Here is a 22,010-nt window from a genome sequence, read left to right as displayed (position 1 = left end):
CTGATGCTTTGTTGTTTTTTGTTTGTTTATTTTTATTTTCTTACAGATTTTATTTATTTATTTTTAGAGTGAGGGGAAGGGAGGAAGAAAGAGAGGGAAAGAAACATCAATGTGTGGTTGCGTCTTGTACATCCCCCACTGGGGACCTGGCCCACAACCCAGGCATGTGTCCTGACTGGGAATAGAGCCGGCAACCCTTTGGTTCGCAGGCCTGTGCTCAACACCAACCAGGGCTGTTTATTTTTTAAAATCATTTTTAGAATAACAAATCGCTGATATTAGTGACAGTTAATTTCACTGTAATTATTACACTTAAACTATGAACCACAAGCTATAACTTAGGGAAGTTTTCATTATTGAGAAGTAATTCTGCCAACTGTATTTAATGTAGTGTAACTGGACTGTGATTTTTTAAATTCCTGCTTTCTAAGTCTAGACACTTAATACCATATTCATAATGTTACAGGCCAGCACTGATATACAAGGGTGAAGCAAAAGTAAGTTGACAGTTGTGAATATGCAAAACAATTTATTCTTGTATTATTTATTAATTACCATATTATTTTCCATACAAAGAACTGTAAATCTACTTTTGCTCCACTTTGTACTTTATTAAAGCAATAAAAGTCAATTTACAATAAAAACAATAGGAAAAACCCAAAAGGCTTCTTTTGGGGGGTACCTTAACAGTTATTAAACAGTTCCTTTTACTTTTCCTTTTTTTACATGTAACAGTTAGTTTCCAGGAGTCTGTTTTAAATTAAGACATTTGTAATTTTAAAAAATGTTATTTGCATAATCAAAGCATGAGAATACACATTTTTAATTTTAAAACTTTTATTTACTATTCATCAACAACAAATGCATTTCAAACTCCAATACCCTAAATCCCAATGCTAGTGGCATATTATATTTTGCTATTTGAGGAAATGCATTTGTTTGAGGCAACAGAAGAGATAAACCATACTGTCTTTAAGGAACAACAATAGGTTTAGGAATCTTGTAAATAGAAATCTAATGGGTGGTCTTAAAAATTTGTTACATGTAACCCTTTAAAAACTTTTAAATTCAGAAACAGATCAATAATTTAGAAGTTGGAAGTTATATACCTAAATTGAGAATGTGTCATCCTTTGGAGGGAAATAGACACAGAACAATGGAACAGATCAAAGAAGGCAGAAGTAGACCTACAAAAATATGCTCAACTGCTTTTCCACAAGGATGTGAAAGCACACTAATGGAGGAATGGTGCTGGAGCAATTCGACAACCATTAGGAAAAAAATTAACTCTGACCTAAACCTCATACCTTTACATACAAGTAAACTCAAAATTAGGTCACATACTTTAGTGTGAAACATAGCACCATAAAACTTTAGAAAATTTTGTTATTTTTTATTTTTCATTTTTTATTGATCATGCATTCACTGGTTGATTCTTGTAGGTAGCCTGACCAGGGACTGAATCCCACAACCTTGGCATATAGGGACAATGCTGCAGCCAACTGAGTTAGGGCTAGGGCTAGAAAAATGTTTGAGAAATTCTTCAGGAACCAGGTTTTGTGAAGAAGTTTTAGATACGACACCAAAAAGACAATTCATAAAAGGAAATACTACTTTGGCCTCACCAAAACAAATACTTTTGCTCTCTTAAAAGACCTTGTTCATGGGATTGAAAGACAAGCTTCAGAGTAGGAGAAAATAGCTGTATACCACATATCTGACAAAGGATTTTTATCTAGAATATATAAATACCTCTCAAAATTCAACATTAAAAATAAACAATCCAATTAGAAAATAGGTCAAATAGCCCTGGTCGGGAAGCTCAGTTGGTTAGAGCATTGTCTTGATACTCCAAGGTTGCAGGTTCTATCCGAGCAGTCAGAGCACATACAGGAAGCAACCAAGGAATGCATAAATAAGTGGAACAACAAATTGATGTTTCTCTCTCTCTCTCTCTCCCCTTCCCTCTCTTTCTCTAAATTCAATAAAAATAAAAAATAGAAAATAGACAAAATATACAAAAACACATTTCAATGAAGAGGATATAGAGATGGAAATTAAACATGAAAAGATGTTCAACATCATTAAGCATTGGATATGCAAAATGAAACCAAAATGAGGTATCATATACACCCACCAGAATGGGTAAAAGAAAAAAAGAATGAATGCCAAATGCCAATAAGAATGTGGAAAAATTGGACCACTCTTACATTGCTGGTGGGAGATTAAATGGTACAGTCACTGTGGAAAAGCATTTTGGCAGTTTCTTAGAAAACTAAACATGAAACTTGCATACAACCCAGCAATTGTACTCTTCAGGCATTAATCCCAGAGAAATGAAAACTTACATTCACACAAAAACCTGTATACAAATGTTTGTAATAGCTTTGTTTTTAATAGCTAAAACTGGAAATGGCCTAGATATCCTTCAATGGATGAATGGTTAAATAAACTATGGTATATCTACACCATGGAATATTACTCAGCACTAAAAAGGAGGAAGGTATTGAAATAGGCCACTTAGATGAACCTCCAGAGAATTATGCTGAGTAAAAAAAAAGCAAATCCAAAAAAGTTACACATTCTATGATTCCATTTATATAACATTTTTGAACTTACAGAATTATACAAATGGTGAACAGACCAGTGGTTGCCAGGGGTAAAGATGGAGGAGGGGGAGGAAGCAGATGTTTGTTGTTATAAAAAGGGTAATAAAAGGGATTCTAGTGGTGATGGAACTCTTCTGCATCTTGACTGTATCAATATCATTATCAATATATAATGATAATTATATATTATCATTAATTTGATTACCAATTAAGTAGAACAACACATTGGTATTGTACTACTATTTTGCAAAGCTATCATTGGGGGAAACTGGGTAAAAGGTACACAGGATCTCTCTGTGTCATTTCTTATAAGTAATGTCTCTATGATTATTTCAAAGTAAAAAGTTTAAATAAAAAATCCAATTTGGAATTAAATACAAAATATACTACAATTAAATTAATGGGGAAAAGGGAATAAAATCTACTTGCATTAACTCCATATTCTGTTTTAAACATTATTCCCATTCATCTTTCCAGAACATTATAGACATAGCTCCTGACATAACATCCTTAGGCTATACAATCAATCCATGACTCCAGTAGAGTATTTAATCTGGGTAAAACATATTTCTTTCTGTTCAATACAAAAATAAAAAGCTAATATAATGAAGAATTTCAGGACTATCCAATTTAAGTATTTGTTATTAGAAACAGATTTTACTTGTTCAAGTGATACTTCTCCCTAGTTACTCATATGGCTCCCTCCCTGATCTCCTTCATTTGCCTCAGATAACTCCCTGTCAGTGAAACCTTCTGGGACCACACGATTTGAAATGGCAATGCCCTTCTTTCCACTCCCTATTCCTTCAATCCTGTTTTTAATTTTCTCCACAACCATTACCATTTGATATATTATATCACTGTTTACTTTCTATTTCCCCCTCATAGGATGTAAACTTCATAAGGTGATAATTTTTGTGGTTTTTTTTCAGTCACAGGTGTAATCCCCACTGCCTGGAGTAGTAACTGGCCTATAGTAGACAGTCAGTAAATATTTGAATAAATGAATGAATAAACGAATGAAATGGGAAAAAATGTTCTTCTTGGTGATAAGTAATACAAATACTGGCTCTATGAGGGTGGAAAAACCCAGTTTAGAAATAACTGAAAGTGACAAACCCTGGTATACCCAGGGTTTTTTGTCACAGGTATACCCAGTAGTATACTGTACTGGAATTAAGAGGTTTCAGAATCTTGTGGATGTATTACAATATAGGACACTTTAAGATCGATAATTAGGACTGTAGCTTTGTTAGCATAAGGAGTCCTTTGGATTAAAGATATGACCTAGAAAAATAGTTGACCACTGCAAAGGTATTGCTAATGAATTTGCATTAGCTATGGAAGGGCTGGAAGCTGCTTAAGTTACAAGTGAAGTGAATTTTAGAGTTCATGTCAACTTTAATCACATAGCATCTGCCATTTTGTTAACATCTGAAAGAAAATACCAGTTAGTATAAAATGATTCCGCGAAGGAGAGGAATTGCTACTAAACAAAGTTGAACCCTGGATGAGGTGTTTAAATTTTTGCTGAGAAGAGTGATGGATCAGGCATCAGGAGACCCCATCCTCTACTACTGTCTTCTACCACCATGTGATGAGGCAAATCAAAATCAATTAGACCTCTGTTGCCACATCTGTAAAGCATTAATGACTAGATTAGACATTGTTTCATTTATCTTAGTGATACCAGTGCCTGGCATAATGTTGATAACAAATACAGGCCTATTAAATGAATTAAGTAATTGTATAGGAAGTTCTAATTGGGTGTCCTGGAAATTGTATCTTTTCTTGACTAAACTACAGCTCTCTCTCTCAGGGAAGCTTATTATTTCCTTAATGGCCTGCAAGGAACTAACTGCCCATAAGAGCAAGAAGACTGTGGCCAGGAATTTCTGTGTGTGTGAATTCAGAAGATAATGGTGGAGTTGGGTTCTAGGTATCAACTATTTTGACCTAATGCTATGCAGGTGAATCTAGGGCCAAGGGCACTTGAGAGAAAAGCTGTGATTTGAAACTGAAGGTGATTCTTGTTACCATCCTTTGATAATTCCTCAATCTTATATTCTCCCCTAAAAAGTCAAAAGGTAAATGTTCCTTCAAACTTAATGCCACAAGTTCTAAATGTCAAACACCAAACTCTTCTGAGAATGTCAAATGTTAAATGTACTCAGTATCATTTCTGAATGAATACATAAGATACATGGACTAATGGTCACCTCCTGGGAAGGGAAATGGGGCGTTGGGGTCAGGGGCAGGAGGTTTATTGTCCTTTCTTTATGTTCATTTATATCTTTTCAATTTTTTCATATATTTCAGTATATTTCATATTTCAAAAGTAAAATTAAAAAATGACTACTTTAGATGTGGTCACTAATGTTTCAGGGATGACCAACCCATGGCCTGCAGGCCATAGGCAGCCAGGATGGCTATGAATTCGGCCCAACACAAAATCATAAATTTACTCAAAACCTGGTTTGTTTGTTTTTTTGCTCATAACTTTTCGTTAGTGTTTGTGTAGTTAATGTGTGGCCCAAGACAACTCTTCTTCTTCCAGTGTGGCCCAGAGACGCCAAAAGGTTGGACACCCCTGCTTTAGATCAATTAAAACCATTGTGTTTAAAAGTATTTATCGTTTACTTCTGCACTTTAATACTGCTTACCTCTGCTTCTTAGAGTAGGTGTTCAGTAAGTGTGTTTAAACAAGAAAGTTTGTAAACATCTACTATACAGTAAGTTTTAAAAAGGTGATTATACAACTTTTACAGGCTTTCCCTTTTCAAGTAACAATAATAGTAAGGACAAAGGTACTGGGAACAAATTGAAGATAATAAGCATCAGGAAACAAGAAAAAATAGCTATTCTTAGATGTAGAAATCAGTATTGCTTTGAGTCAGTCAAACCAAAAATTTACCTTAATAGCAGATAAATGAAATGTTATCTTGTCAGTACCACCTCTACATCATTAGCTGACCTGTGATTAGACATTTAATATTAACATGTTTCATTATTCATAGTAGCCAAAAAGTGGAAACAACACAAATGTCTATCAACAGGTGAATGGATAAGAAAACATGGTATATCCACATAATGGAATATTATTCCTCCATAAAAAGAAATAAAGTATTGATACATGCTCTAATGTGAATGGAACATTATGCTAAATGGAAGAAGCCAGACCCAAAAGACCACATACTATATGGTACATTCATATGAAACTTCAGACTTGTGAAATCTATACAGACAAAGTAGATTAGGGGTTATTTAGAGCTGACAAGGTGGAGGGCTGCTGGAAAGGGTTATAGCTCAAGAGTATGGGGTTTCTTTCTGAGGTGATGAAAATGTTTGAAAATTGTGGAGATAGCTGCCCCTGTCTGGGAATATACTGAATTGTACACTTTATATGGGTGGTATGGAATGTGGGTTATATCTCAATAAAACTGCTTTAATAAGTGAAAAATGAGGCTTCTAGTCAAGATGGAAAAGTAGGTAAATGCTGTGCTCACCTTATCCCACGTCTACATCAAAATTACAACTAAACTGCAGAACAACCACTCTTGAGAACCACCCGAATAGAACCCTATAAATGAGGATAGAAAGAAGAAGCAAAGCCACATCAAGTCTATAGAAGGGGCAGATAAATGAAATGGGCTGGTCCAACATCCACATGTGACAGTTAAGAATTGGGAGAAATATTTCAGCTGCAGAGGTCCCCACTGAAGAGCAAGGGGTTCCAGCCCCACACTGGGCTCCCAAGTTCAGACCACCAGTTGGGGAAGAGGAGTCCCTACCACAGCTGGCTGTGCAAATCAGCAGGGACTCAGTGTGGGTGAGACAGAGGGCTGCCACAGACCCACGCATTCTCTTAAAAGGCCCATGCACAGACTCACTTGCTCACAAACATGCACCCTAAGCTTTAGCTAAAGGTGCCAGGGACATACAGGGGCGAACTGAATTGTCTGGCTTCAGGGCGAAGGCTAGAGGGGCAGCTCTCTCCTGTGCCCAGGGTGCTATTGTTCCTTTGTTGAGCAACCCACCCCTGCCACACCCTACAAGAGCAGGCAGGTGCCAAATCTGTCTCCACTAACCAAATTAACACAGCTGTTGCCCTGCCCTAGTAATCTCTGAGACCCAAGCTCACCTAATTATGCAAGCGGCCAGAACCTCTTTTGAAGGCTAAACCACACAAGGGGCCAGCCTAGGCCCATTCTGTGGACATTCCTAAAAATCTCTCAAAGGTCTACAAACCCCAAACAAGCATCAGCTGGCTGAAGCATGCACTGTACCTCTTGCTAAGAGGTCCCAAACATGGCACTAGTGGCATTTGGCCTTGGTTCACAGCATAACCACTCTCAGGTGCCTCTGAGCCCTGCACAGGCAGCCACCAACAAAGATCACTTTCTAGCTCCTATCAGGTGGCCCCAGGCTGGACACAGGCAGCAGCTGATCTTGGTGTGCACTGAAGTCCCTCCCAAGAAGTCCCAGAACGAGCACACTAGGTGGCTAGCTTCAGACAACAACAGAGTACTACCTGATTAGCACTACCAAAGACACATTCAAATGGTCACATGGGCAAGCACTTGAGCCCCCCTAAAGCAATTCCACTCTGTGGAGTAGACCCACAAAACAGCTTTTCTGCTGAAGTTATGACCAACCCTCACAGCCAGTCAGCCTGAATGAAGATCAATCTGACCCACTGACATGCTAACAGCAATCAAGGCTAAACCACAACAGGAGGGCACACACAACCCACACAATGGATACCCCTGGAGCACTAGGCTCAGGTAACCAGAGAGACTGAGCCTCTGGGCCCCACAGGACACCTACTATATAAGGCTACTCTGCCAAGATCTACATAATATATGGGGGAAAAAAAACACAGGGACACAGCCAAAATAAGAGAATGAAGAAATATGTCCCAAATTAAAGAACAGGGCAAAACGCCAGAAAAAGAATTAAACAAAATGGAGGCAAGCGATCTACCAGATGCAGCGTTCAAAACACTGATTATAAAGATGTGTAATGAACGTAGGGGAAGAATGAATTGTCTCAGTAAGAACTTAAACAAAGAGATAGGAAACATTTAAAAAGGAAAATAGAAACCATAAAAAAGAACCAGTCAGAAATGAAGAATATATTAGATGGAACCAGCATCAGATTAGAGGACGGAGAGGATCAAATCAGTGATTTGAAAGATAAGGCAGAAGAAAACACCCAATTGGAACACACACAAAAATTTTTTTTAATGAGGATAGCTTAAGAGACCTCCGGGAAAACATCAAGCATAACACCATTTGCATCATGGGGTGTCCAAAGTATAGAAGACAGCAAGGAATTAAAAACCTATTTGAAGAAATAATGACTGAAAAACTTCCCTAACCTGGTGAAGGAACTAGACATAGAAGCACAGGAAACAGAGTCCCAAAAAAGATGAACACAAAGAAGCCCACACCAAGACTCATCAACATTAAAATGGCAGAGATTAAAGACAAAGAGAGAATCTTAAAAGCAGCAAGGGAAAAGCAGTTAGTTATCTATAAGGGAGCTCCCTTAAGGATGTTAGCTGATTTCTCAACAGAAACATTGCACACCAGAAGGGATTGGCATGAAATACTCAGTGATGAAAAGCAAGGGTGTACAACCAAGATTACTCTACCCAGCAAGGCTCTCGTTTAGAATCAAAGGAGAAATAAATAGCTTCCCAGACAAGCAAAAACTAAAGGAGGTCATCACCACCAAACCAGTATTACAAGAAATGTTAAAGGGACTTCTTTAAGAAGGAAAAAAATTATGAATAAGAAAATACCTCAAAGAAAAATATTCTCAATGACAAAGGCAAATACAAAATAAAAGTAGTGGATCAACCAACACTAAAGCTAGTACAAAGGTTAAAAGGCAAAAGTAGGATAATAATGTGTAATTACAACAGGAAATTAAGGGATACATACAAATACACACAAAAGAAGTAAAAAATAATGACAAAAATATGAGGTGTTGAGTAAAAATGGTAGTGATTATAGAATGTGTTAGAACTTAAGCAACCATCAACTTAAAATAGACTGCTAAAAACATAGCTTGGTATATATGAAGCTCATGGTAACCACAAACCAAAAATATACAAGAGATATACAAGAAACAAAGAGAAAGGAATCCAAACAACACTACAGTGAGTCAAACAACATATAAGAGAGTAAGAGAATAAGAAAGGAACAGAGAACTACAAAAACAATCAGAAAACAGAAAACAATAAAATGGTAATAACTACATACCTATCAATAATTACTTTAAATATAAGTGGATTAAATGCTGCAATTGAAAGACAAATGGATAAAGTGATATGTATATACAATAGAATATTACTTGGCCATAAAAAAGAATGGAATCTTACTATTTGTGGCAGACAGTATGAATGGGCCTAGAGGGTATTGTACTAAGTGAAATTAGAGAAAGACATATACCATATGATTTCACTTGTATGTGCAATCTACAAAACAAAATAAACAAAGAAGCAGGACAAAAGCAAACTCATAGATGCAGAGAAAAAGCTGATGGTTGCCAGAGGGGAAGGGAGATGGGTGGCTTGGGTGAAAAAGGTGAAGAGATTAAGAAGTACAAATTGGCAGTTACAAAATAGTTATGGGGATGTAAAATACAGTTTAGGGAATATAGTGAAATAATATTGCACCAACTATACATGGTGTCAGGTGTGTACAAGATGTATAGAATTACTTTGTAAGTTATATAAATGTCTAACCACTATATTGTACAGCTGAAACTAATACAATTTGACTGTCAACTGTAATTGAGAATAAAAAAATTAAAAATAAAAATTGAAAAAATTTTAAGTGAAAAAATATTAATATGTCCCAATTTCATCTTTAACTCTAAAATCAAACAGTTCTCACAGTGAAAGTGCAATCCATAAATTTACTCATGGCCATTTCTTCTAAAATAACTAAAAAATAAAGAAAACCAAGGAAGCCACTTGCTTAGTTTTCTTACAGGTTTGCATTGTTTTGTATTGTATTCAAGATGACTCATAGGTTACTCATTTTCTGATTAGGATTTCACAATTTAATCTTTATACAATGAAATATCATTCATCCATAGAAAGGAATGAAGCTTATTATTCAGCAAGAACTATTCTTGGCCATTCATTTTTTACTCTTTCAAATGTATATATGGAAACTTGCTGTATGTCAGGTGCACTGCAAGGAACTATGAGAAGGGGGTCTCCCCCCCAGGATTTATTTTTCTTTTTCCCTAGAAGCACAGTTCTCTCTATAGTACATGGAAGGAATACAGTACTACTGTCTTTGAAGGAAAGCATACAGTACAGCAGACATTCAGTACATACAGTACATTCATTCGATTCTCTCCCACCAAAATGAAACAATGATCAGATTTGCAATCCTGGGTTTGTATGCTCATTTTAAAGTCTGTGACATTCGAGAAAGTTAAGACAAGAAATTAAGGTATCAGCTATACCTATAGTTACTTACTATTATCCTTGAGTTAGACAAAACTAAACAGAATACTTGGATGGAACTGGAGAGCATTATGCTAAGTGAAATAAGCCAGGCGGCGAGGGACAAATACCATGTGATCTCACCTTTAACTGGAACATAATCAACAAAAGAAAAAGGCAAACAAAATATAACCAGAGACATTGAAATTAAGAACAATCTAACAATAGCCAGGGCTGAGTGGGGAGGGGACAGTGGGGAGAGGGGATTACAGGAGCTACTATAAAGGACACACGGACAAAATCAAGGGGGAGGGAGGTAGGATTGGCTGGGGTGGGGTGGAGGGATGGGGAGAAAATGCAGACAATTGTAATTGAATAACAATTTAAAAAAAACTTAACAGAATACTGAACCACAGAAAGTATGAGAGCTGCGTGTACAAGTTAACAGTGAATCGATGTTTTTTTATGGCTTCTGCATACATGGATAGTTCCACAGCTGCAGAACCAACTACTGCAGAAGCACATGCTGAGCACAACATCTACAATTTAGTAAAGCTGGAAAGAATTTTATTTTTGTAAAAACTAAATGGGGTGTGGCTCATTTTCTTGCCAAAGGGCTATTTTATTCCAAGACACTGGTGTCTGCTGACCTTCATTTATAGGCTGAGCAATGTTCTATTTAAGTAAAACTAACTCATTGTGGGCACTTTTTTAGGATGCAATAATTATTGCAAAGACATAACAATGTTTAAATTTGATTTGTTCTTAGTTTAGATTTGATTATATTGGGTTAAAAATGAATATCTTTGTTGGCACAAGGTTTAAATTTAGAAATTACTTTAAGAAAAAAAGACCATATTTAAGTTCATTTTTTACATGTGAGGGTATTTTTTAGGTTTCATGAAATCAAATAGTACTTTTGTGTTTTTCTCTTTTACTAGACCGCAGGAGTATCTTATTCATCTTTGTAGCTCTAGCACTTAACCATCTTCATTAAACGTTTTTTTAGTTGAATGAATGATGAAACCATTTCACAAACAGACTAATTAAGGTATTGCCCCTGTTAATATCCTTGGCTGTTACTCCATTTGTAGTTTGTACTTTTCTCAATATATATTTGAGAACTTTGGGAACATTTTAAATTTTTCCTGAGTTTTACATCTATTTATAAATGGCTTATAAGCCTTCTTTTACATAATACTTAACATATTTCAAGGTACTTGACTTGACATATCAATCTTCTCCTTGGCTTTACAGAAATTTTCTGTGGTTAAAGTTTTCCCTCTTCTGCTAGCCCCTGTGCATGTATTCTAGTTTGTTTTTTTTCAGAGGCCCAACTAATGCTGGGACACTTGGATTTAGAGAAAGACACCAAATACATGGATCAGCTTATATTTTTAAATGTGTAAATCTGTCATTGTTACTTTTTTGTGATCTACTCTTAATGATAATTTGACTATATTTGTTTTTTAATTATCATAAGAGAAAATATAAAAATTTAATTATTCATAAGCACTTGCAAAAATGATTCAACTGTAGCTTTAAGCTGGAGACCTACAAACTGCTCAAAATATTTGTTGAATGTGTCAATGTCTTTTATCATTTCCTGGTTTTTCCTTTTGAAAACTTCAACTGGAAGAAAAACAGGCATCATAAATTTAAGATTACTATGTTTTGGACTCACCCATTACTAAAGACTATATGTCACCTTGGAAAGATGGTAATTTAATTTATAACCTTCTGCCGTCCCCAGCATTTTATGTTTTCACTTACTTATTTTTTCTTTTCTCCTATTTTTCAAAGATAAACCTTCTAACAATCACATGTTACTATTTCTACTATTGTAGAAACACTGAAGAACCTGAAGCATTTTTTCCTCCCAACCAAAAATCCTCCCAACCAAAATCACGCATCAACATCACTTATTACCTTTCATCGTGATCTAAGCTCTATTTGATAGTGGCAATGAATTTATAATGATGTTTGTAATGTATTAAAAGAGCCATATTTCCAATTTTCCTTTGAGGGCTAGTTCTTTACATTCTTAGATGGCATATTCTCACAAAAGGATAAGTTAATTGGTAAATAGGTTTCGTAGGTAAGTGAACCTGGAACTTTGTTAAAAATCCCTCCCACTCACAATAAAAAGCAATTGAAGGCAATATTTTCACAATGCCATTAAATAAAACAAAAAATAAATGATCCTATTTATCTTGAGTGGTGATACTTAAGGAAAAACAGTTTGAATTAGAGGAAAATGAAGAGGAGATAGACAGATGTACATACCTGACAAAGACTGTCTGAGGCAACATTCACTGACTTGTAAATGGCAACATTTATTAAGTACCTACTATACACTAGTTTCTTTTTCAAAAAATATTTCATTTATTTATTTACTTTAGGGAGATGAGAGGGGATGGAGAAAGGGAGACAAACATCTATGCGAGAGAGAAACATAGATGGGCCGCCTCTCGCACACACCCTGAACGGCACCTAACCCACAACCCAGGCTGTGCCCAGACTGGAATCAAACAGGCAACCTCTTGCTTCGGGAAACAAAGCCCAACCAACTGAGCCACACTGGTCAGGACATATGCTAGTTTCTTTATAAATGTTCTCATTTAATTCTAAAGTCAACAATGCAAATAAGGGGTATTATCACATTTTATAGATGGAGAAAATGAGGTTGAGGACTTAAAAGAACTTCCCCAATGTCACAGAGATATAAAATAACAAAGCCATTTTGTGCTAAATCCATTCTGACTCTGAAACATAGCATGTATACCACCCCTCTGAAAAGAAAAGAAAAAAGGAGATATCAGATCAAACAAACCTTCCAACATGGGCCTTAGTGAGACTGGTGAACTGAGGGGAGGAGAAAAACATCAGGGAAGGGTCTGTGAAGTAGCATGGGGTAAGTTTAGAGAGGCATATGCATCGTATGAGGAGCTATTCAAATATACAAAACATTTAAGTCAAGTGTTTGTAATTTGGGGAGTCACCATATACTGACACTAGGCACAAAGCAAGTGGAAGCATCAGAATTTTTTTTTTTTACCACAATTGAATCTCTGATTAGTAATATTATTTAAGCAACCTGAATGAAATAAAAAATTTTGAGTTTATTGAGTGATGTCAAGGTAATTTAAGAAACCAATAGCCTGGGATTAAACAAACCTATCAACAAACACCCATTTAACCAACTCCAGGATTAAAAGTTTCTGTAGGATACTGAAGGTTTATGATCACAAGTATGCTCGCTATACTTAAACTGAGTTTTATAGCAACATGAAATTTACAGGCTACTTAAAAACAAACCTGTCTCCTTTCCTCCACTAAGAGTTCCGTTTCAAAAATAGAACTTCCTATGATTGTACACTGCACAAGATTCTACTTCATCTTGCTTTGCATCTGTTAACTAGATCAGAGGAAACCAAAATATTTCCAAAACATATACTTTACCTAAACCACCTCCAGTTTAGTCACATATGATATGCTATATAAAGAACGACTTTCTTTTCTTTTTTTGAATGCTACTGTTAGCAGTCAAGGCTCATTTTTGGCAATGTATAACTTTCAGAGATTGTCAAAGGAAATGATCTTTAAAAACAAAACTCCTTGACATTTTTCTCTTCGTATTTATCTCAATGAAATAATCAGTCACAAAAGGGTTCTTGCCCAAGGAAGTTCTCTGAAGCACTTTCTATATAATATGAAAATAACATAAACTTCCAACAACCTGGAATCAGTAAAACAGATTATGAAATATCCATCACATAGACTATCACACAGTGATTTTAAATGTTTTCAAAAATATCTGATCACAAGAAGGCATGTTCAGAATGTAATAAATGAAAAGAATGGGATACAAACTTACAAACTGTATAACCAGGCTTGATTCCAATTGTAAAACTATCTTTCTCTTGATACAGGAAATAGATAAAACATGTAAAGAAGTGGTAGGTGATACAGTTTTGAGTAATTTTAATTTTCTTCTTTATAAACTCGTTTATGTTTTCCTTTAAGATTTTTAGAATGATCTTGTATTTCTTTAATCCAAAGTAAAGTGATTAAAATCATCTGGAGTATACCCTACTTAAGAAAGTTTTCCAGTGTCTTAGATTACTTTAGTAACCTTTAGATTACTAAATCATACATATGGACTTTTATAGCAATAGGACGCACCCGAGCACCATTTCCTGTTATTTTCACCTCTGAGAAAACACTTTGCAGTCTATGATGGTAATTCTCCCTGACCTGAAACACAAACTCTAAAATACCAAAAACGACCATAAGAAATGGCAAAATGGGAATACGCAGGCAAATTAAGAAATACAGGGAAAACAGCTTAAAAATTTTACTCGTCTATGACATCACTCAATGTCAACAGCAGGTCAATTCTGAGTGCACACTATGTAGTCAGAGCATATAATAAAAAAAAACAATAATTCAAAGGTATGATGCTACCCTCACAAATTTTATTTTATAGAAGGTAAAAACTTTAAATAAATATTTAAAAAATAGTTTAAGAGAATCAGAGTTATATTTTCAGTGAATGATTTATAAGATAACAAAAAAGTAATTTGCTATTAATCTTTTAAACAAGAGATAGTAAAGATAAAGAGCTCAGAATTTACAAAAGAAAATGATTTCTGATCACAAAAAGAAGCCACTCTTCTGAACTAGTCCTATGATACCAGGTTATTTTAAAAGTCCTTTAACCCAAGGCTTTCTGATCATTTCATTTTAATTAAATACTATCACTTACAAATGATATTTTAACAAATGTCGTCAAACATAAGTTTAACCAATGGGAAAAATGCATAATTCAAAAGAACCACAGTTAAAGAACCAGCATATAATTGGCAAGATGATAATAAACATTAAAAATTAATTCCAGTACTTGCCCATCAGCAAATGAGTGGATCAAAAAACTATGGTACATTTACACAATGGAATTGTAGGCAGCAGAGAGAAAGAAGGAGCTTATACCCTTTGCAACAGCATGGATGGAACTGGAGAGCATTATGCTAAGTGAAATAAGCCAGGTGGCGAGGGACAAATACCATGTGATCTCACCTTTAACTGGAACATAATCAACAAAAGAAAAAGGCAAACAAAATATAACCAGAGACATTGAAATTAAGAACAATCTAACAATAGCCAGGGCTGAGTGGGGAGGGGACAGTGGGGAGAGGGGATTACAGGAGCTACTATAAAGGACACACGGACAAAATCAAGGGGGAGGGTGGAGGTGGGGGAGGGAGGTAGGATTGGCTGGGGTGGGGTGGAGGGATGGGAAGAAAATGCAGACAACTGTAATTGAATAACAATAAAAATTAAAAAAAAATAATTCCAAGTTAATATGTAAGGGTGGGGGGTGAAAATGACCCATCTAAAAAAAGAAAAAGTGTGAATTCTTCATATATTTTGTAGATCAAACCCTTGTCCGAGGTATTATTGGCAAATATGTTTTCCCACACAGTTGGTTCTTTTTTCATTTTCATGCTGTTGTCTTTAGCCGTGCAGAAGCTTTTTATTTTGATGAGATCCCATTTGTTTATTCTTTCCTTTATATCCCTTGCTCTAGGGGGCATATCGGTGAAAATATTGCTGCATGGAATATCAGACAACTGTACTTGAACAACAATAAAATTAAAAAAAATAAAAATTAAAAAAAGTGACCCATAGCCCAACACTTGTTTTTCAACTGAAGATCTATATTAACTTCTCACTTTTTCTGTGTTAATGATGGCATGCAACTTAAATAAACGGATTATCTCCTTCATTATGCACTTTTGCATACCTACATGTTGTGCTCCCTTAGAGTGCAATTATAAGGAGAAACACTTGATTTTTCATGAGTAATTTTATACAAAACCTCTTATTACAGACAATCACAAAACTAAGAATGACGTATGATAAGCCATCAGATTCTGTTATGATTAATGATGAACATCAACACACTGGTCAGTAGTTACTTGAGAAGGGAAAAAAAAACAACCTAACCCATCACCACATTAATGGCTTTCACAGGCTACTTGGCATAGTTGAGCAGATAAAAAATGTATATATAAGAAAGTATTAAGTATGGGTTTTTATTCTCGTGTTATCTACCATTTCTCTTATTTTTCATTATATTATGTCTGGCTTTATTTTTCCTTTGCTTGTGAAATTGGATGGCTGGAGAACATTTACAGACAAGTAATATGTGGCAGACTTAAGTGAGGAGAACTCTGCCATTTTTATAAACTCTTGTTAAAGCTCTAGTGTTTCTATGATATACTACTACAGTACTTTGAATTTATATAGCACCTGTATACTGAAAACCAAGGCTTACGTAGCTCACTTATCCTTTCTGCGTGCCTGTGAAATACATAGATTGGAAACAGATGGCTAACAAATAAAGTGAAATCCATACGAACAGTAACTTCTATGATTTACTTAAGATGGCTTATCCATCCCAACTGTAGAGGACTAAAAGGCCTTGGATTCCACACTCAATGCCTTTTCTAATAAAAAACACTACCTCCTTACCATCAAACAAATTTCTAGACTGGTCAGAAAAATTAATTTCTTATATATAAAATCAGTAGGTTTAATGTGCTAAAAGTCTTTGTTAGGGAATGATATAAACAGTACCTCTATATTAAACTAACATTAGTCTTGGAATACGCCAGTGGTGATCATCAGGTTGCCCACAAGTATTTAGCTTGGTTCAATATAGTTGCATCAAAAATTGAAAAATCAACTGATAAATATAACTGAAATAAGCCAGACTGTAACTCTTTGAAAATAAAATTCCCAGGAAATCAAAAGCCTTGATCCATGGCCTCATTTTATAAATGAGAAAATTCATGGTGTCTGGCATCTGTATGTACTCAGTGTTAGTTATCAATAAAATAATTTTTAAGTGGCTTTCTCAAGGTCAAACTATGAGTCAGTGGCAGAGCCATGTCTAGAATCTAGTTCTTCTGAAGCCAATTCCAACATACTTCCCCCTTAGTATTTTAATTTTCATTTAACCAGAAATGCTTTTTCATCCCTTAAAACAGTTTATTCTCACTAATATTTATCTTTCAAGTACTAAAAATAAGGTAAATTCAATATTAAACATGTTGAATTTTTGAAACAGCCTCGCCTCCATAACTACCTACAAGTTGGCCCAAGTATTATCAGATCTTTTCCTAAGGCTGACATTTCATGATTAGACAGTTTTTTGTATATCTAAGCCATAACTTTAACTAAAGCTGTCTCATAACTAAAAACAGCTAGTCATGACCACTGGTATCCAAAAGAGCTTCCAATAGTGTAATATATCTAAAAAGCTTTTGAAACTTCCAACACATCTAATATACGTTCCATGTTACATCACTCTTTAGAATAATTTATACAGACTTACAACATGATCTAGCTGTTTTCTCCTAAACTGAGTTGTATTATTATCATAGATCAAAGTTTTCCCCCTCTGGATTACTTTCCGCCAAAATAAAAATTACCATATGAGGAAATACAAAATGATTCTAAAAACAGATACCCAAGTTGTCATGTATAGATAAATGTTTGTTTGCAATTTTATACCAGCTATTTTTGGAATCTGTACTAAATAGCAAAAACAGTTTGGCATACATGTTCCATCTAGATTACACTATATCAAACACAATAGCAAATTCATGAATTTATCATATGTGCTAAGAATATTATGTCAGTAAATTTCTTGGAAAGGCAAGTAGAAATAATGCTTAAAACAGAATATGGAATAATCAATGGCAAGTGAACTTTCTTCTTTTCTTGTCTATTTCACCAAAAATAATCACTTCAGGGCTCAAGCACCATGGCCTAACTACCCTCTTATTTCCAGCAAAAGTCACGCTGTTTGCCTAAGAGCAAAATTTTATTTGGTTTTTGATAGTGCCCTTGATACTGACATTCTGCCAGTATAAACAGTCATGATCAAATATAATGTGCACATAACCATTTCTAGAAGAGGCTTAATCTCAAACAAATAATATTCATAGTTATAATTAACCCTTCTACCCAAAATGCCATAAGCCTACAGTTTTAGCAACTGAATCTCAATGATGGCATCAGACTAGAGACCACGGGTTTCAGTGTTGATTGTATTAAGTCAAGGGAGAGCATAATTTGTTTGGCTCCCCACCCCAAGTAAAGAAAGAGGTTGATAACTTGATAGATCTAACAACAGAAATTAAGAATTAGATTAACAAAGCCCTAATTTTAATCATAAATTTGGGTTCATTAGATCAGACCACTAAAGAATGAAGTCGGCTACGTAGTTGGTGGTTTTAAATGAGTAGCCATCTCAAGACAATAAAATACCACGGACTACGAGTATAGTGATGATTCTGTTTTGACATGAGTTAATATTTTAAAGAGCTTATCTTCCTACCACTTTAACTTCGTTGGATAGTTGTACTTTCCTTTTTTGAGGTTAAATATTTATTACAAGTTCAATCTGAAATTATATTATTACCTCATTTCCACTAGGGGGTTCTGTCTACCAGTGTAGTTAATAACTCAGGTGCAGTTTAAACTCCACTTCCAGCTAATGTGTGCCCCAAGGCTAGCCTTGGGATCACAACTACTGTGCTTTCAAGTAGTTTTAGTTTTTAGGCTCAGAAACCCACGCACAGCAGGAAAATGGAGTGCTGCAATCAGTCAGAGGTTGCTGCAGTAGACAAAAGGTTTCTGGCTAAGGCATACAAAGCCAAAATCTCTTCCCATTCCCAGTTTTCAATTTTAGCTGCCCGAGATGGTTTCAAGGCTGAATTTATGTATCAACTACATCCATTTTTGTGAATAAGTAAAGCTTTTAAACTCACGACCTCAGAGATTCCTCTGCCCATTTCTATACTCAGCAATATATAATCTGAATAGCAAAACTGCCACGTTTTTCCTACAGCAACCCTAACTTGGGCCACAAGGGCGGGTATTGGTCAAGATGGGAGTTGTTGCAGTGTCCTCTCATTATTCTACTGAACTTTTGACAGGCAAAGTCCCAACCAACTCAATTTGTCAAATTTTGTGTCCACTGTCTTTGTGCCTGATTCCTGATCCAATTAATTCCAAACCACAAATAACTGATTGTTTATTTTATTTTATTGTTTTTATTTTGTAGTTACATCTGACATTCAATATTATTTTGTATTAGCTTCAGGTGTACAGCATAGAGGTTAGATAATCATATATTTTACAAAGTGTTCCCCCCGCCCTGCTATTTCCAGTACCCACCTGGCACCACACATAGTTATTACAACATTATTATCTATATTCTCTATGTTGTCCGCATGACAGTTTTATAATTACCAATCTGTACTTCCCAATCCCTTCACCTTTTTCACCCAGTCCCTCATACCCTTCCCTCTGGCAACCAACTTATGGTTAATTTTAGTCGAGAGATGATCCACTACCTTGAAACAGATGCCTAATATAGAGAACACTACAATTAGAATATAGGCCAGACCCAGGAGTACGGACAGAGCCTTATTTTTTAACACTATCTTATGGGATATAGCTTCAAATCTATCATTTAGGGATGAGATAAGGTGTGAATAAAAGTACAATTTTCCTAGAAAATAATTAATAAGAAATTTTAAGATTTGGAAAAGCCATCACTAGATTGAAGGCCCATAGAGGAGACATATGTCCTAGCACAAACATATTTCAAGTTCTTATTTTAAAAACAATGCCTGTTTCAGAGAAGTCAAAGAACTTATATGTACATCCCATGGACACAAACTAATGGGGGGGGGGCCTGGAGGGTTGGAAGGTGTAGGGCAGTGGTAGGATAAAGGGGGAAAATTGGGAAAACTGTAATAGCATAATCAATAAAATATACTTAAAAAAACAATTCCTGTTTTTATTTTTGATAAAATCTGACCACTAAATTTCTTCTATTTTCCTCTCATCCAATCCAAGTAGAATCCCCTTGAGTAAAGACTAGTTTACACTCTCCTCCCCTTTTTTGCCTGAGTAGTTTTTGGAAATGGGGCTTCCAGCATCTTAAAGTCAAAAGAAGTCGGGCACCAGAGACTTGAGGCACGTGATACCCAAAGGCATGTATGAGACTCCAGCACTTCGTTGGAATTCACTGTAAATTGCATCTCCAAATCAGACTTAGGCTCCCAATTACATTGTGACATCTAGTTAAGTGTAGTAGTTCTCACCCCTCAGTAATTTTTAACTTCACCTATGTTTTCTACCTACTGTGTAGCCAGCCTGGCTCTCTTTTCTGTGCTGCACCCATGGTAGCAGGCCAGGCACCCCAAACATCCCGTTTATCTGATCCGAAATGGCCTCGCTCTGCAACCTAGTTAGTTGTAAGCTCAATTTTCTGCACCTGTAGGGGTGTGGTACACATCAGGTGAGGTGCAAGAAGCAGCGAACAGGGCATTAACCTCACTCCACCTTCCAGGCTGGGATCATCTCCTGCCCTGGGGCGAGGCATTGGGGGCTGGCTGCACACTAGAGCAGTAGCAACAGAGGCTATGGGGGCCAACTTCAGGACTGGCGAGAAGCTAGGGCAGGGGTGGTCGGCATCCCCTTAGCCTCTCATTAGAGTGTTTAAGGACTGAGGGTGGAGAAAAGTAAATGCCGGCAAGTGCAGCTGTGTGGGGGGAGGAGGATTGTGCCCCCCCCTCCCACCACCTCCAGGGTTCGGCCTCCCAGGGCTATCGGAGAGGTCCCTGGTAGTCTCGATCCCTGCGCTCGGGGCTACAAAGCCAGAGGAGCTGTGAAGGGAGCGGACAGCTGGCGGGAGTCTGGGGAGAGGAGAACAGAAAGATACTGCACCATTGGCCTGGGAGATGTTCGGCTACTGAAAAGAAAAAAAGTGCTTACTCATAGGGAGACTTGGTGCGATCGCTACGCTCTCGCTAAGGTCAAGAAAAGCAGGCGGACGGCATGCTACTCGAGCCTCGTTCCCTCCCAGGGACACGGGGACCCCCCAGAGCCCCGGGGCGGCGCGGACCCGAGAGGTCACTCGCGGCGAGTGAGCAGGGGCTGGAGGCGTCCCAGGCTGCGGGATCCCAGAATTCCTGAAGCTGGAGCGGAGGAGGGGGGGGGGAGGGTGCCAGTAGCTCGAAAAGGACAACGGAGGGAAGTTAGTCGCTCGGTTTCCACTTCGGGGCCGCAGCCACAGAAGGAAAGAAGGGCAAGGGTTGGCGAAAGGGACTCCAGCTCAAGGTTGGCAACAAGTTAAAAGCAACTACTGGGAAAGCACCATCTGTTGCGAAGAGCAGAAAACGTACTTGCAGCGGGTGCTGTTCGTGGCGAACACTGTCAGTCCCACCCATCTCTGATGGTAACGATCGCTTTTGGCGCCCAAGGACTATGACTGAGATTTTTCCTGCCCCCACTCTCAGCCCTCTGCCCCCGCCACCCCCCACCCCCCAAAGAGGCACGTTCCTACTGAGGTTCAGGGAGATGCCGTCCCTAGGACCCACTCCAGCCAACGCCCAGGCACACCCCCTACCTTAGAGCCCACCCGTGCCAACAAAGCACTTACCTAAAGTCACAGACTACCGAATCTGGCCCGAATGCCTTCCACCGACGCGCTGAAACAACTTCTTCCTCTCGGAATCTTTGAGACTGCTGTTCTGAAGCCAGCACTCCCTCCCCTCCGGCAAGCCCCTCCGCCCCTCCGCCCCTCCGCCCCTCCGCCCCTCCGCCCCTCCGCCCCTCCGCCCCTCCGCCCCTCCGCCCCTCCGCCCCTCCGCCCCTCCGCCCCTCCGCCCCTCCGCCGCCGCCATTGGTTCGGGTGGTGCTTGCCGGCGGCCTGGGAACCAGGAAGCGGATTGGGCCACCAGCCTGTCATATCAGCTGGGTGGGGAGCTAAGAATAATCACCGGGGTGGGCGCCCTGTCTGGAACAGTGGGGCTGGGATCTGAGACTGGTCCCCAAAACCTGTTTCT

General features: G+C 37.4%; 1 protein-coding gene across 7 annotated transcripts in view; it reads right to left on the bottom strand.

Moving 5' to 3' along the window:
• PLS3 (plastin 3) overlaps window positions 1-21,746 on the bottom strand; it is a 107,482-nt gene extending 85,736 nt beyond the window's left edge. For 3 of the 7 annotated variants that reach the window (XM_053917306.1, XM_053917310.1, XM_053917311.1), the window contains exon 1: window positions 21,605-21,746. The gene's annotated coding sequence lies outside the window, so the exon portion shown is untranslated. The remainder of the gene's footprint in view (window positions 1-21,604) is intronic. The other 4 variants (XM_053917308.2, XM_071220236.1, XM_053917307.2 and 1 more) reach the window with 3 other exon arrangements.
• Between the last annotated feature and the right edge of the window lie 264 nt (window positions 21,747-22,010).

This window comes from Desmodus rotundus, chromosome X (assembly GCF_022682495.2).
Source record: "Desmodus rotundus isolate HL8 chromosome X, HLdesRot8A.1, whole genome shotgun sequence".
Classification (NCBI taxonomy): Eukaryota; Metazoa; Chordata; class Mammalia; order Chiroptera; family Phyllostomidae; genus Desmodus; species Desmodus rotundus.
This window is presented reverse-complemented; position numbering and strand designations above follow the sequence as displayed.